Here is a 15,891-nt window from a genome sequence, read left to right as displayed (position 1 = left end):
ATTGAATGAACGCACCAATAGACAGTTAAAAGAGCAAATACAGGAAGCAAAAGACCATTTCAATAAAGAGTTAGAGATATTGAAAAAAAACCAAACAGAAATCCTTGAAATGAAGGAAACAATAAACCAAATTAAGAACTCCATAGAAAGCACAACCAATAGGATAGAACACCTGGAAGACAGAACCTCAGATATTGAAGACAAAATATTTAACCTCGAAAACAAAGTCGAACAAACAGAGAAGATGGTAAGAAATCATGAACAGAATCTCCAAGAACTATGGGATATCATGAAAAGGCCAAATTTGAGAATTATTGGGATTGAGGAAGGCTTAGAGAAACAAACCAAAGGAATGAACAACCTATTCAATGAGATAATTTCAGAAAATTTCCCAAATCTGAAGAACGAAATGGAAAATCAAGTTCAAGAGGCTTACAGGACTCCAAATACACAAAATTACAACAGACCCACACCAAGGCACATTATAATGAAAATACCTAACATACAAAATAAAGACAGAATCTTAAAGGCTGTGAGAGAAAAGAACCAAATTACATTCAGGGGGAAGCCAATAGGGATATCAGCAGATTTTTCAATCCAGACCCTAAAAGCTAGAAGGGCCTGGAATAACATTTTTCAAGTCCTAAAAGAAAATGGATGCCAACCAAGAATCTTATACCCAGCAAAACTTACCTTCAGATTTGACGACGAAATAAAATCCTTCCATGATAAACAAAAGCTAAAAGAATATACAAAAAGAAAGCCAGCATTACAGAACATTCTCAGCAAAATATTCCATGAAGAAGATATGAAAAACAAAGAAGCAAATCAGCAAAGGGAGGAGATATCCTAAAGGAACTCCCAAATAAAGAGGAACCAAGTTGTGTCAAAAATAAGCAAATAAATGAATAAAATGAGTCAAATGACCGGGAATACAAATCATATCTCAATAATAACCCTGAATATTAACGGCCTGAATTCATCAATCAAAAGACATAGACTGGCAGATTGGATAAAAAAGAAAGATCCAACAATATGTTGCCTGCAAGAGACTCATCTCTTAGAAAGAGATACCCATAGACTAAAGGTGAAAGGATGGGAAAAAACTTACCATGCACATGGACCCAGCAAAAAAGCTGGGGTATCCATCCTCATTTCAGATAAAGTGGACTTCAAGCCAAAGTTAATCAGAAGGGATAAAGAAGGACATTTCATAATGCTTAAGGGAACCATAAATCAGCAAGACATAACAATCATAAATATCTATGCCCCAAACAGTGGCTCACCCATGTATGTCAAACAAATCCTTCTCAATCTCAGAAACCAAATAGACCACAATACAATAATACTAGGTGATTTTAACACGCCTCTCTCTCCACTGGACAGATCTTCCAAACAAAAATTGAATAAAGAAACCTTAGATCTCAATAACACAATCAATAATTTAGACTTAACAGACATTTATAGAATATACCATCCAACGAAGAGTGAATACACTTTCTTCTCAGCAGCACATGGATCCTTCTCTAAAATAGACCATATATTATGCCACAAAGCTAATGTTAGCAAATACAAGAAGATAGAGACACTTCCTTGTATTTTATCAGACCATAATGGATTGAAACTAGAAATAAATGAAAGAGCAAAAAACAGAAATTACTCCAACACCTGGAGATTAAACAATATGCTATTATATGAGGAATGGATAACAGAAGATATTAGGAAGGAAATTAAAAAATTCTTAGAGGTAAACGAGAACAAAGAAACATCGTATCAAAATCTCTGGGACACTATGAAAGCCGTACTTAGAGGAAGATTTATTTCATGGAGCGCATTTAATAAAAGAAGTAAAACTCAAAAAATAAATGACCTAACACTACAGCTCAAAGCCCTAGAAAAAGAAGAACAGACCAACACCAAAAGTAGTAGAAGACAGGAAATAGTTAAACTCAGAGCTGAAATCAACGAAATTGAAACGAAAGAAACAATACAAAAAATTGACAAAATAAATAGTTGGTTCTTCGAAAAAATAAACAAAATTGATAAACCTTTAGCCACACTAACAAAGAGAAGACGAGAGAAAACCCAAATCACCAAAATTCGGAATGAACAAGGAAGTATCACAACAGACACGACTGAAATACAAAACATAATTAGAAGCTATTTTGAAAATCTATATTCCAACAAAATAGAAAATTTCGAAGATATCAACAAGTTTCTAGAGACCTATGAATTGCCTAAACTAAACGAGGAGGACATGCACAATTTAAATAGACCAATTTCAAGTAATGAAATAGAAGAAGTCATCAAAAGCCTACCAACAAAGAAAAGTCCAGGACCTGATGGTTTCTCAGCCGAGTTCTACAAAACCTTTAAAGAAGAGCTCATTCCAATACTTTTCAAAGTATTCCATGAAATAGAAGAGGAGGGAACCCTCCCAAACTCATTCTACGAAGCCAATATCACCCTGATACCTAAACCAGACAGAGACACATCGAGGAAAGAAAATTTCAGACCAATTTCCTTAATGAACATCGACGCAAAAATTCTCAACAAAATTTTAGCAAATCGCATACAAAAATGTATTAAAAAGATAGTGCATCATGATCAAGTGGGTTTCATCCCAGGGATGCAAGGTTGGTTCAACATCAGGAAATCAATAAATGTAATTCACCATATCAACAGACTTAAAGTCAAGAACCACATGATTATTTCAATAGATGCAGAAAAAGCATTTGATAAAATACAGCACCCCTTCATGCTCAAAACACTAGAAAAAATAGGGATAGTGGGAACGTTCCTTAACATTGTAAAGGCCATCTATGCTAAGCCCATGGCTAATATTATTCTTAATGGTGAAAAACTGAAAGCATTCCCCCTAAAATCTGGAACAAGGCAGGGATGCCCTCTCTCACCACTCCTATTCAATATCGTCCTTGAAACTCTAGCCAGAGCAATTAGACAGACCAAAGAAATTAAAGGGATACGAATTGGAAAAGAAGAACTCAAACTATCCCTATTTGCTGATGATATGATTATATACTTAGAGGAACCAGGAAATTCCACCAGAAAACTCTTAGAACTCATAAGTGAATTCAGTAAAGTAGCAGGATACAAGATCAATGCTCATAAATCCAATGCATTTTTATACATAAGTGATGAATCTTCAGAAAGAGAAGTTAGGAAAACTACTCCATTCACAATAGCCTCAAAAAAAATAAAATACTTGGGAATCAATCTCACAAAAGAGGTGAAAGACCTCTACAATGAGAACTACAGAACACTAAAGAAAGAAATTAAAGAACACCTTAGAAGATGGAAAGATCTCCCATGTTCCTGGATAGGCAGAATTAATATTGTCAAAATGGCCATACTACCAAAAGTGCTATACAGATTCAATGCAATTCCAATTAAAATCCCAATGATGTACCTTGCAGAAATAGAGCAAGCAATTATGAAATTCATCTGGAAGAATAAGAAACCCAGAATTGCTAAAGCAATCCTTCGCAGGAAAAATGAAGCAGGGGGTATTGCAATACCTGAACTTCAACTTTACTACAAAGCAATAGTAACAAAAACGGCATGGTATTGGTACCAAAATAGACAGGTAGATCAATGGTACAGAATAGAAGACACGGACACAAACCCAAACAAATATAATTTCCTCATACTAGACAAAGGGGCCAAAAATATGCAATGGAGAAAAGATAGCCTCTTCAACAAATGGTGCTGGGAGAATTGGAAATCCATATGCAACAAAATGAAAATAAACCCATATCTCTCACCGTGCACAAAACTAAACTCAAAATGGATTAAGGACCTCGGAATCAGACCAGAGACCCTGCATCTTATAGAAGAAAATGTAGGTCCAGATCTTCAACATGTCGGCTTAGGACCAGACTTTCTCAACAGGACTCCCATAGCACAAGAAATAAAAGTAAGAATCAACAACTGGGATAGATTCAAACTAAAAAGCTTTCTCTCAGCAAAGGAAACTATCAGCAATGTGAAGAAAGAGCCTACAGAGTGGGAGAAAATCTTTGCCAATCATACTTCAGATAGAGCACTAATCTCCAGAATCTATAAAGAACTCAAAAAACTCAACACCAAGACTACAAATAATCCAATCGACAAATGGTCTAAGGAAATGAACAGACACTTCACAGAAAAAGACCTACAAACAATCAACAAACATATGGAAAAATGTTCAACATCTCTAGTAATAAAAGAAATGCAAATCAAAACCACCCTAAGATTCCATCTCACCCCAATCAGAATGGCGATTATCAAGAACACAAGCAACAACAGGTGTTGGCGAGGATGTGGGGAAAAAGGTACACTCATACATTGCTGGTGGGGTTGCAAATTAGTGCAACCACTCTGGAAGGCAGTATGGAGATTCCTTAAAAAACTTGGAATGGAACTACCATTTGACCCAGCTATCCCACTCCTTGGCCTATACCCAAAGGACTTAAAATCAGCATACTACAGAGATACAGCCACATCAATGTTCATTGCTGCTCAATTCACCATAGCCAGATTGTGGAACCAACCTAGATGCCCTTCAGTTGATGAATGGATAAAGAAACTGTGGCATATATATACAATGGAATATTACTCAGCCATAAAGAATGATAAAATTATGGCATTTGCAAGCAAATGGACGAAATTGGAGAATATCATGCTAAGTGAGATAAGCCAATCTCAAAAAACCAAAGGAAGAATGATCTCGCTGATAAGTGGATGATGATACATAATGGGGTGTGGGAGGGGTTAGTTTTAGGGTTAGAGTGAGGGTTAGGGAGGGGGGCAAGAATGGGGGAAGGAAGGACTGTATAGAGGGAAAAGAGGGATGGGAGGGGTGGGGGGAAGGGGAAAAAAATAACAGAATGAATCAACCAACATCACCCTATGTAAACGTATGATTACACAAATGGTATGCCTTTACTCTATGTACAAACAGTGAAAGAACATGTATCCCATTTGTTCACAATAAAAAAAAAAAAAAAAAAAAAAAAAAAAAAAAAAAAAGAAAGTGAACTGGCACCTCTGCTCAGCCTCTTTCACACAATGTGCTCTTCCACACATGCCTTCTTGTCACTCTCATACATGTTCCTGCCATGTGAGGCCATCCACCATGTTAGGGTGTAGCATGAGACCCACACCAAATGCAGCCACCTGCCTCCAGAACTGTGAGTTTTAAAAAAAAAACCTCTTTTCTTTACAATATACCTAGCTTCAGGTATTTTGTTTCAGTAATACCAAATGGACTAAAACATATTGACTGTACTCTGGCTAGAAGATAGTTCCCACCTGTATCTTCAACCTGCTGACCTTTCTAGTCCCTAGATCCTGTTAGTCATTTCCTCCTTTTCCTCATCCCCACAATTGAAAAAAAATTTATCCATTGATATTGCTTGAATTTACATATTTATGACCACTGATGAAATAAAACATTTTCACTGACATTTACAATCTTTCTTCTGTGATATGCTTGTTCATATACTTTTTATACTTATATCCTTATTACTGAGATATTTATGATTTTTTTAACACACAATACTAAAGATATCAATCCTTTCCCTACTCTGAATTCTGCAGTTATCTCTGAGATTTTTCTTATTGTTGGCCTTTCTCTTTTGTTTACAGTGTTTTGCAAGTACATTCATTTTTTGTGATTTCATTATTTAAGTGTATAACTTCTGCTTTTGATCGCCATCCCACTCACTTATATTTTCTTCTAGAATTTGTTTCATTCACTTTTTTACATTTAAACATAAACTCATCTGGAGTTTATTTTGCTATGTGATTTCAGGAAGAGATTAAATTTCTCCCTTGCCAAATGGTTAGCCAAATGTCTCAACAAAATTTATTGAATAAACTATTCTTTCCCTGGTGATTTATGATGCCAACTTTATTATACACTAAATATACATGAGTGTGTGTGTATATTTTAAACTCTATTCTGTAATAGTATTTTATTATACTTCATAATTCTTTTTAATGTTCAGCATTATTGCATACTCGTTCTTCTAGATTAACTTTAAAATTACTTTTTTTGAGTCCTTCTTCAAATTTCAATCTACTTTTATGGGTACTAAGTTAAATATATGTATTACTATATCTACTTTATCATCTATTATCTATCTGTTTATCTTTATATATACCTGGGACTTTTTCGCATTCATAATCTCTCTCATTTATTCGTCATCATCAGTGCCATGGACCTGGGATGGCCCCCAGAAGCTCGTATGGTGAAGATGTAGAGTTTTGGGAAAGTGATTGGGTCATGAGAGCTTTGATCTCAATGGGAGGTGGTGAAAAATGTAGGCAGGTGGGTCATAGTCAGAGGAAACATGTCACTGGAACCATGCTTTTGGGAACTATATCTTGTCTCTGGCCCCTTCCTCTCTCCCTCTCTTTCTCTGCTTCGTGGCTGCCCTGAGTTGAGCAGCTTTCCTCCACCAGGTCCTTCCACCTTGATGTTCTGCCTTACCTCAGGCCCAGAGCCATGGAGTCAGCCAACCATGGACTGAGACCTCTGAAACCATGAGCCCAAAATAAACTCTTCCACCTCTAAGTTGTTCTTATCAGGTATTTGGTCACAGAGATGAAAAAGCTGACTGATAACACAGTGAGCAAACAAAGATTTTTATTGTAGATGAATTAACTGAACCTTAGGAAACTGAAATTACTTCTTACCTAAGATCATACAGTTAGTATTTTTAGGGCCATGAAACTACTCTGTATGAGACAATAATGCTGGATACCTGCTGTTATACCTGTATCAAAATTTATAAAGTATGCAACACCAAGGGTGAAACTTAATGTAAGCTATGGACTTTGGGTATCACTGATGTGTCAATGTAGGTTCATTGATTATACCAAGTGTAACGCTCTGGTGAAGGATGCTGATGGTGGAGGAAGTCGTGAATGTGTGGGGGCAGGAGGTATATGGGAACTCTCTAGTTTCCACTCAATTTTTCTGTGAACCCTAAATTGCTCTAAACTATAAAAAATATTTAAAAAGCTGAATTTGAAAGTATATTTGATCTGTTCAGTCTTTTCAGTGACCAGTAGAAGCCAGATTCTTGATGAAATGTTGTTCTTGGTTTAGAGTCTGTAGACTAGTGTACAAGACTTGATATCAGTTTTCCCTAACAAGTACCATCACAATTTAGGAGTAATTAATCCTCTCTACCCTAAAAACCCTCTGTATCCACCAATTCATCCTTCTGTCCCCCTGTAGCTATCTCCAGTTTGCTTTTTTTAGAATGTCATATAGTTTAAATCATTCAATACCTGTCCTTTTCACATTGACTTCCTTCATTTAGGTATATTCATTTAAAGTTCTATCATGTCTTTTTGTGGCTTGATAGTTCCTTTCCTTTTAGCACTAATATTCCTTCTATGGATGTATCAGTTTGCGTATCCATTCTCCTCTTTAAGGACATACTGTTTATTTATAAGTTTGAACAATTGTGAATAAAGCTGCTGTAAATATTTGTGTACAGGTTTTTGTGTGATCCTAAGTTTTCAACTCATTTGGGTAAATACTAGAGAGCATGAGTGCTAAGTCATATGATGAGTAAGAAACTGTCAAAGTACTTTCCAAAATGACTGTACCATTTTGCATTTCCATCAGGAATAATCAAGTTCTTGCTCCACATCCTTGCCAACATTTGATGTTGTCAGTGTCTTGGATTTTCGCCATTCTCATAGGTCGGTTATTGATATCTTCTTTTAATTTGCAGTTCTCTAATAATCTATGATGTGGAGTATCTTTTCATATTTACATTTATTGTCTAACTTCTTTGTTGAGATGTTTGTTCAGATCTTTTGCTCATTTTAAAACCAGGTTGTGTTTTTTCTCATTGCTGAGTAGTTTTAAGAGTTCCTTGTTTATTCTTGACAATACTCCTTTTTCTGATATTTCTCTTGAAAATGTTTTCTCCCCATCTGTGACTTTTCTTCTCATTATCTAGACAGTGTCATTCACAGAGCAAGAATTCCTTCTCTTCCTCCTCCTCCTTCTCCTCTTCCTTTTTCTCCATCTCCTATCCACATTAGGAATTTTTTTTAAGGAATTCCAGTTTATCAATTATTTCATGGATTATGCCTTTGGAATTGTATCTAAAATGTCATCTCCAAACTCAAGATCATCTAGATTTTCTCCTATTTTATCTTTTAGGAGTTTTATGGTTTTGCATTTTACATTTAAGTCTGCAATTCATTTTGAGCTGTTTGGTAAAGCATGCAAGATCTGTGTCATGCATTTTCTTTTTTCACATGAGGATATCCCCTTGTTCCAGAAACATTTGTTGAAAAAAAAACAAAACAAAACTGATCTTTTCTGCATTGTATTGCCTTGGCTCCTTTGTCAAAGTTCACTTGAATATATTTTTGTGGGTCTATTTCTGGGTTCTCTATTCCATTAATTGATCTATTTGCCTATTCTTTCACCAATATCCTGCATTGTCTCAATTAATGTAGCTTTAGAGTAAGTCTTGAAGTCTGGTAGTCAGTCCTTCTTACATTGTTCTTTTCCTTCAATATTGTATTGACTAATCCAGAATTTTTTTCCTTCTGTTATAGACCTTAGAATTATTTTTCTGATATCCACAAAATAACTTGCCGTGATTTTTAAAATTGGAATTTGATAAATCAAATTGGGAAGAACTGACAACTGAACATCATTTTGAGTCTTCTTAACCATGAACACTTATTATTTTGCTATTCTTAGATTTCTTTCATTTCCCTATTTATTTTGTTATTCTTTGATTTTTCAATCAGAATTTTATAGTTTTCCTCATATAAGCCTTGTATATATTTTGTTAGATTCATGCCTAAGCATTGTGTTTATTTTCCTCAATAAAGTGTTGTAGTTTTCCTCACATGGACATATTTCTTTAAGCATATATTATATATTCTAGTTGTCATACATTCACTTGGAAAATGTTTGATAATCTACTTGGTGACAATCCCTCTGCTAGGTATCAGTGATAAAATGGGGTAAAAACCAGACTTGGTATCTGTCCTGATGGCAATTAGGAGGATTGTACAGGAGAATATATGCATCAACAAATATCACAGAATATAAAATTTAACTACAACATAATCTGTAAAGGAAAAATGCAGGAGATCCAAGATGGCAGGCTAGAGGGAGGCTGCATTCCTTGTCACTCCATGACTCATGATTTAAGCAGAGGAAATAGTGTTTCTCTGCAAGGCAGTCATCGTTGCCCACCAATACCCTGCTGTTTACCCCATTCGTCCACCAGGATCGCCCACTGTCTGCCAGCGTATACCCCCCTTTTGAGTGCAGATCTCTGCCTATCATCTGCCATTTGCCTGTTTGCCTGCCACTTGCCTACCTATCACCTGTCTTTCACCTACCCATTGCCCACCACCCCATGTCCACCTGTCAGTAGTCCACCATTAGCCTGCAGACCACCCACAGACTGCCAGCAGATCACCTGCTGCCCACTGTTGCCTGGAAGTCCATTGTCACAGTACCCAAAGGTTTGGTTACACCCAGCTGCTGATATTTTGGGACACTGGCCTGGAGTTATATTGGGGTGCCTGCAGGTCTGGTTGCAACTGAGGTCTTTCTGTTTGGTGTGCTAGTGGCCACCATCTGGCTGCCTCTGCAAGGTCACTCCTTTGTGTGAGTGGCCTCTCTGCAAGTTGAAAGGACATTGAGATCTTGGGACTGCAGCAAGACAGGACCTGGGGAAGCTGAAGCCCAGGTCCATCACATTGCAGCTAAGTTTGGGTGGGCAAGTCTGGCTCTGGCAAGCCTGTGGAAAGCTGAAGTCTAGGGGCAGTTCCTCAGGGGAAGCACACATTGGAGAAATTGGAGAAAACTGGGCTCTCTCCAGCTCAGTGAGTCCTGAAGTGCACAGGGATGGAAGGGGCCAGCTGCAGTGGGTGGGAAGATTAGAAAAGGGTATAAGGGCATCTTGCTATCGGCTCACCACCCAACCAGTCCAGCACCCACTGGATGAGCTAACAGCAAACTTGAGTCAACCACACCTATCAGCAGAGAAGGGAAACTGAGAAAAATATTTGAAAACCAATGGAAGCAATCATTCAAGTTTTCACTGAGACTTTCCTTTTTTTTATCCTCTCTCTCATGCTTCTACCATCTTTGAAACCAATTATTTTTTATGCATCAATTTATTGAGGAATGCAATATCTGAATAGTATATTACAGTTTTATTGTATATCTTATAGTTTTACTTTCTAAAAACATCTGTATATATTTTTCTCTCTCTTATCTGTCTCCCTGGATTCTCATTCTTACTTCTCTCATTCTAACAGCCAACCTGTATTAATTCCTCCCTTTCTCTTACTATAAATTTTTACCTCTATCTTCTCTCCCTCTCCATCATAAACATCACATCTTACACTACTTCTCTTCCCTCATTGGCCATCATATGAAATAGTTAACCCTTTTAGCAAACTTACTGTTTATATTTTAGACAATAATTGAACACTTCATTTCTTGTCTATTGTGACAAAACTGCAAACACCTTAATAGGAGTCATTTGGCTGAAGGTGGTATACTGTTTGCATTTGGTGCCATTAATATTGGTCTCCCCCTTAAAGGTGAGGTACTGGAAACCTTTGGGGACACTATGAGAATACAGGATAGAATCTGTACTGCCTCAGCTCCATACCACTAGATGAGAAGGCACAAAAACAACATTAAAAAAAAAAAAAACAAGGGGACAAAGCACCTCAAACAAACCAAGATGTTCCAACAATAGAATCCACAGACAACACAGTAGAAGAAATGTCAGAGGAGTTTAGAAAATTAGTTGGGTTGATCTTTGAAATAAAAGATGATATTGGAGAAAAAATACAGGAAGTGAAAGATCACTTAAATAAAGAGGCAGAGATTTTAGAAAAGAATCAAGCAGAAATCCTCAAAATGAAAGAAATAATAAACCAAATTAAAAATTCAATGGAAAGTATGACCAACACACTAGACCACTTCGAAAGCAGAACCTCAGACAATGAAGAACAAATATATACTCTTGCAAATAAAGTTGACCACACAGAGAAGATGGTAAGAAACCATGAACAGAACTTCTGAGAAATATGGGATAACATGAAAAGACCAAATTTAAGGTTTATTGGAATAGATGAAGGTATGGAGATCCAAACCAAAGGAATGCACAAACTTTTCAATGACATAATACCAGAAAACTCCCCAAATCCAAAGAATGAAATGGAAAATCAACTACAAGAGACTTACAGGACCCCAAATGTACAAAATTACAGCAGATCCACACCAAGTCACATTATAATGAGAATGACCAACATACAGAATAAGGATAGAATTTTAAAGGCTGTGAGAGAAAAAAACAATCAAATTATGTATAGGAGGAAACCAGTGCAGATCTCAGCTGATTTCTCAACTCAGACCCTCAGTGCCAGGAGGTCCTGGAATAACATATATCAAGTTCTGAAAGAAAATGGATGCCAACTGAGAATTTTATATCCAGCAAAATTAAACTTCAAATTTGAAGATGGAATAAAAACCTCCTATGATAAAAAAAAAGTTTAAGAATTCACAACTAGAAAGCCCGCACTACAGAACAATATCAGCAAAGTATTCCATGAGGAGGAAATGGAAAACAAATTAATAAAAACTATAGAATTAAATAATACAAGCAATGACATAGACTTAATGGACATATATGGAGTATTTCATCCATCCATCATGTGAATACACTTTCTTCTCAGCAGCACATGGATCCTTCTCTAAAACAGGCCATATGTTATACCACAAAGCAACTCTCATCAAATACAAAAAAATAGAAATACTACCCTAAATTCTATCAGATTACAACAGAATGAAACCAGAAATCAATGATAAAATAAAAAATAGAGGCTACTCCAACACCTGGAAACTAAATATTGAATGATGGATGGATAGCAGAAGAAATCAGGGAGGAAATAAAAAAAAAAATAGAGATAAATGAGAACACAGGTGCAGTATATCAAAATCCCTGGGTCACTATGAAGGCAGTTCTAAGAGAAAAGTTCATTGCACTGAGCTCATACATTAAAAGAATAAAAAGTCAACAAATAAATGACCCAATATTACATCAATATTACATCTCAAAGCCCTAGAAAAAAACAAACAAATCAAAAGCTGCAGAAGACAGGAAATAATTAAAATCAGAGCTGAAATCAATGAAATTGAAACAAAAGGAACAATTGAAAAAATTGACAAAAGTTGGTTCTTTGAAAAAATAAATAAAATTGATAAACCCTTAGCCCCACTAACTAAGAGAAAGAGAGAGAAAATTCAAATTGCTAAAATTTATGATGAGAAAGGAAATATCATGATGGACACTACTGAAATACAGAAGATAATTAGAAACTACTTTGAAAAATTATACTCCAATAAAATAGAAAAATTTGAAGACATTGACAGATTTCTAGAGACATATGATCTACCCAAACTGAAATAGGAGGACATACACAATTTAAACAGATCAATTTCAAGCAATGAAATAGAAGATGCCATCAAACGCATACCAACCAAGAAAAGCCCAGGACCAGACAGATTCTCAGTCAAGTTCTACAAGACCTTCAAAGAAGAATTAACACCCATACTCCTCAAATTATTCCATGAAATAGAAAAGGAGGTAACCCTTTCAAACTCATTCTATGAGGTTAGTATCACCCTGATACCAAAACCAGAGAAAGACACATCAAGGAAAGAAAACTTCAGTTCAATATATCCCTGATGAAAATAGACACAAAAATTCTCAATAAAAGTTATGGCAAAAATTGCATACAAAAACATACTAAAAAGATAGTGCACCATGATCAAGTGGAGTTCATCCCTGGGATGCAAGGTTGGTTGAACATATGGAAATCAGTAAGTATAATTAATCACATCAATAGACTTAAAAATAGGAATTATATGATTATCTTGATAGACACAGAAAAAGCATTTGACAAAATACAGCACTCTTCATGTTCAAAACACTAGAAAAACAAGGAATAGTAGGAACATACTTCAATATGGTAAAAGCTATCCATGCTAAGTCCAAGGCCAACATCATTCTTTTTTTTTTTTCCTTTTTTTTCCAACATCATTCTTAATGGAGAAAAACTGAAAGCATTCCCTCTAAAAACTGGAACAAGAGAGGGATGACCTCTTTCACCACTTCTATTCAACATTGTCCTTGAAACTCTAGCCAGAGCAATCAGAGAAAAATTAAAGGGATACCAATAGGAAAAGAAGAACACAAACTATCACTGTTTGCTGATGAGATGATTCCATATTTAGGAAATCCATAAAATTCCACTAGAAAGCTTCTAGAACTCATACATAAATTCAGCAAAGAAACAGGATATAAAATCAATAGCCATAAATCAAATGCATTCCTATACATAAATGATAAATCCACTGCAAGAGAAGTTAGGAAAACTACCCCATTCACAATAACCTAAATAAAATAAAATAAAATGCTTGGGATTCAATCTAACAAAAGAGGTTTAAGACCTCTACAATGAATACTACAGAACACTAAGGAAGGAAATTAAATAAGACCTTAGTACATCAAAAGATCTCCCTCATTCTTGGACAGGCAGAATTAATATTATCGAAATGGCCATATTACCAAAAGCATTATACAGATTCAATGCAATTCCTATTAAAATCCCAATGACATTCTTCATGGAACTAGAAAAAGCAATAATGAAGTTCATTTGGAAAAATAAGAGACCCAGAATAGCAAAGGCAATCCTTAGCAGGAAGAGTGAAGCAGGAGGCATCACAATGACAGAACATAAACTATATTGTAGAGCAATAGTAACAAAAGCAGCATGGTATTGGCACCAAAATATGCAGGTTGACCAATGGTACAAAATAGAAGACACAGAGACAAATACACATAAATACAGTTATCTCATAGTAGAGAGTGCACCAAAAATATACATTGAAGAAAAGATAGCCTATTCTACAAATGGTGCTAGGAAAACTGAGAATCCATATGTAACAAAATGAAATTAAACCCCTATCTCTCACCCTGCACAAAACTCAACTCAAAGTGGATCAAAGACTTACAGAGAACTGGTGCTTAATAGAAGAAAAAGTAGGTCCAAATCTTCACCATGTTAGCCTAGGACCTGACTTCCTTAATGCAGAAGACATGTTTGGGTAACCCTAAGATGGCGGCTGGTGTTGAGCCAAGAGGTGGCGCATAGTTAGTGTTAACACGGTGTGATCTACTTTTGCCTGATTAGTTAATGTCTCCTCTGTGCTAGTGTTCAACAGATATTCCTCATTCTTTCTTGATTGGTACTGAGGGGTGTGCCTCAATTATGCTAATCCTAAGCTGATTGGCTGCCTTAGGTATATAAGACACACACCTATAGGAAGCACCTCGGATAAGCCACACCTCTAGATCGCTGGGCGAAGGATAAGCAGCACCTCTGATAGATCGCTGGGCGGAGGACTAAGCAGACACCTCTAGGTTGCGGGTTGATGATGGCAGATTGCAGAATGCAGGTTGCAACTCGCAGAATGAAGGATGCAGGATGCAGGACACACCTCTAAGAAGAAGCAGCAGACCTTTAAGAAATAGCTCCTCTGATAATAGTAGCCTCTCTGAAAGTGTAGCAAGTCTCTTTTCCTGATAAGCAAAGTCTCTCTTCCTCTAAGCTCTAAGCAAAGCCTGTCTTCCTCTGAAACTTCCTCTAAAAGCAAGTAAGCCTCTCTTCCTCTATAAACTAACAAACAAGCAAGAAAGCAGCACACTAAAGAGAAAGATAATAGAAGTAGCTCAGTTTCCAGTCCACCTCCGATAAATACCTGCGCAATTATTGCTGCAGGCGGTAACAAATTACCACGGGACTGTTGCAGCAGGCGGTGACACCTTAACATGACTCCTAAAGTGCAAGAAGTAAAATTAAGAATCAATAAATAGGATAGATTCAAACTAAAAATCTTCTTCTCAGCAAAGGAAACAATCAATAACGTGAAGAGAGAGCCTACAGATTGGGAAAAAATCTACCACACACCTCAGAGCACCAGTCTCCAGGAATATAAAGAACTCCAGGAATATAAAAAACTTAACACCAAAAAAAAAAAAAAAAAAAAAATCAATAAATGGACAAAAGAACTGAACAGACACTTCACAGAAGAAACAAATTTGATCAACAAACACATGAAAAAATGTTCATCATCTCTAGTAATTAGAGAAATGCAAATCAAAACTACTCTAAGATTTCATCTCACTCCAGTCAGAATGTCTGTTATCAAGAATACAAGCAACAATAGGTGTTGGCGAGGATGTGGGGGGAAAAGGAACACTCATACATTGCTGGTGGGATTGCAGATTGGTGCAACTACTCTGGAAAGCAGTATGGAGATTCTAAGAAAACTTGGAATGGAACCAACATTTGATCCAGCTCTCCCACTTCTTGGTTTGTATTCAAAGGACTCAAAATCAGCATACTATTGTGACACAGTCACATCGATGTTTATAGCAGCTCAATTCACAATAGCTAAACTATGGAACCAACCAACAGATGAATGGATAAAGAAAATGTGGTACATATACACAGTGGAATGTTACTCAGCCTTAAAGAAGAATGAAATTAAGGCATTTTTAGGTAAAAGGATGGAACTAGATAATATGCTAAGGGAAATAAGCAATTCCAAAAAACCAAAGGCCAAATGTTTTCTCTGATAAGCGGATGCCACATAGTGGGAGGGGTAGGCAGGGAAAAATGAAGACTTTGGATTGTGCAGAGAGGAGAGGGAGAGAGTTGGGGCAGTGGAAATGGGAAGGATGGTAGATTGAAGCGGACATTATTACCCTATTGCATGTATGATCACACTCCTTGTGTGACTCAGCA

Source organism: Sciurus carolinensis, chromosome 15 (genome assembly GCF_902686445.1).
Source record: "Sciurus carolinensis chromosome 15, mSciCar1.2, whole genome shotgun sequence".
NCBI lineage: Eukaryota > Metazoa > Chordata > Mammalia > Rodentia > Sciuridae > Sciurus > Sciurus carolinensis.
This window is presented reverse-complemented; position numbering follows the sequence as displayed.